Genomic DNA, 2,419 nt, shown 5'->3' with positions numbered 1-2,419 from the left:
AGGCGAGGAAAATAAAGAAAACAAATATGCCCAGACCTATTGCTGCATTATTAAGCAAAGCCCACATAGAAAGAAACGTTAGCCCATGAATCCTAAAAGCATCTCCAACAGTATTGTTAAATTTTTGATATTTTAGTGGGTGAAGAGTATCAAATAACTACTTTAACTAGTCTCTTTGATTTTTTTTATCTCGAACAACACTTTTTATTTTAACAAATTTTGAATATTTATATCAATCATTTCAAAAAGAAAACTCAATTTACTCATTTTCTAAAACCACCTTCTATCTTCCTTTTCTCCTTGGCTTACGGGTCCATCCTTCAATTTTATTAAGTTTTTTATATTTAACTTATGAGCAGTTGCTTTGTAAACTTAAAGGGTATTTGTTTGATAGAAACACTTGTATGTTGGAGATGAGATTTTTAGAATTGACTTTTTAAAATAAAATTTTAATAATTTTACAGCTTCTCTTAGATGCTATATAACAAGTTTAGAGTCTGTCATTTCGATGTAAAACAAAAATCAGGACAAAAGACAAGCTACGTGGTTCTAGAAAGCAAAGAAATAGGGAAAGGCCAGTTGCATACAAGAATGCTTAACTTTTGTTATGATTATTGGGGGAAATTATGTATAATTGTGTATTGAGTTGGACCAAGACCGAAGCCCTTTGTGTAGTGTAATATAACTTTTGGAATTAAGTCTGGACTTGCATGAGAGGTGAACTGATTTGAAAAGTGTAAGATTGAGAGCGGATTTCGAAATTTACCCTCCATTTAATGAAAGTTCAAATAATTCGTAAATAAAAAGTATAAATTGATACAATTATAAAAACTTATACTATAATATGAAAAAATTAAAATTTAACAACCAATTGATACAATTTTAAAATCTTAATTCTTATTTTTATTTCTCATACAAAATAAAATTAAAAACACAGCTAATGAAGTTGGATCATTAATTGATGCATGACTTGACTTGCTGTTTCTGGGCAGATGACTGGAAAAGATCAACCTCCCACTTCACAACCACACATATAAAACCTAACTTGAGGAAATATTTAATACCCTTTTCAGATTCTTTGACAAAAAAATAGAGATGATTCTGCGAAAAAATCTGAACCTGACAATGAATTTTTATTTTATTTTTAAATGATAGATTTTATTCAATCAAATTTAAATGACAGATTTTATTCAATCAAATCTAATTGATAAGTTCACATACTCAACAAGAATATTAAAAACAAAATCGAAACTAATACAATCCCAAATAAAAATTCCCGCTACAGATTGCATGAAAGTTGCAACAATGTGCGCTGCTCTGTTGGTTTCTCGATGAAAAAAACACATACTCCACAGATTCCATGTATCGTGCAAAATACCTTCCAGTTTGCGCATCAAAAACCATTCTTCTATTAATCATACGAACAACCTCCTGAGCATAATTACCTTTGTAAATCCATCTCTCCTGCAGCCCCATAGCGCATCCCTTACCGCCACCGCCTCAGCCATCTGAGCATTAGATGCTTCACCAAACTAAAAACCCAGAATGTCCTAATTAATTCCATAAATAAAATTTAAAATTTACATATAATCAACATCTCATTGGAGGAAGATCAGAACCCTTTTCATCAACATCCGGCTTCTTCTTAAAAACCCTACTCCCAAAAAGCAAGAACCCAACAGTATGCCCAGCCACCGCCACAAGAAACACCCCCGCATTAAACGACATGACGGCCAACATCACCAAATAAGCCAACCCAACCCTAATTGCATGCAAAAAAGTCTGTGCCAGTCCAGAAATGACGTCGCTTGCGCTGGGTCTGATCAGACGGCAGTGGCGCTGGGTCTGATCAGACGGCAGTGGGAGAGCCACTCGACGAGGACAGCTAGGGCAAAGACAAAGAATAAGGATACGTAATACATGCCGGTGTTTGTGCCTGGCCATTTGGAGAAGAGTACTTCCGCCTTTGTGCCCCAAAAGAAGGTCATGTGCATCATCATCGTATGGTGCATCGTCGTACCGTTCGTCATGGATGATGGTGGTGGTGGTGCCATACCACCCATGCCATGGCCATGATCCATCCCTTCCATCTCTATCTCTCTCTCTGGGATTTGCTTCTCTCTCTAAATTTTGCTTCTGTTGGGGTGTTAAGATGAGTGAGGGCGCTATCCTTTGCATTTACTTCGGGTATTTATACGTTGTTTGGGTATCTGATGAGTCTCTGATAGTACATCGGGGCTCGTAATATGTCGTACAAAGGTTAAAACTGAACTGGGAAATTAGCATTTTGGTAAGTTACAGTGCAACCATAGGAAATTATACAAGTGATTGAATGACAAAAAAAAATAAAAAATAAAAAAATAAAAAATTAAAAACCATTATTTAAAAAAATTGTACACACCACTTAGTACTACGGTCT

At 35.3% G+C, this 2,419-nt stretch overlaps 1 pseudogene; it reads right to left on the bottom strand.

The window, feature by feature from the left end:
* Window positions 1-1,171: 1,171 nt before the first annotated feature.
* On the bottom strand, window positions 1,172-2,186 carry LOC126616442 (copper transporter 6-like; annotated as a pseudogene).
* Window positions 2,187-2,419: the final 233 nt, after the last annotated feature.

The sequence above is a fragment of the Malus sylvestris genome, chromosome 3, assembly GCF_916048215.2.
Source record: "Malus sylvestris chromosome 3, drMalSylv7.2, whole genome shotgun sequence".
NCBI lineage: Eukaryota > Viridiplantae > Streptophyta > Magnoliopsida > Rosales > Rosaceae > Malus > Malus sylvestris.
Note: the sequence above shows the minus strand (reverse complement) of the source record. Positions and strands in the feature narration are given on the sequence as shown.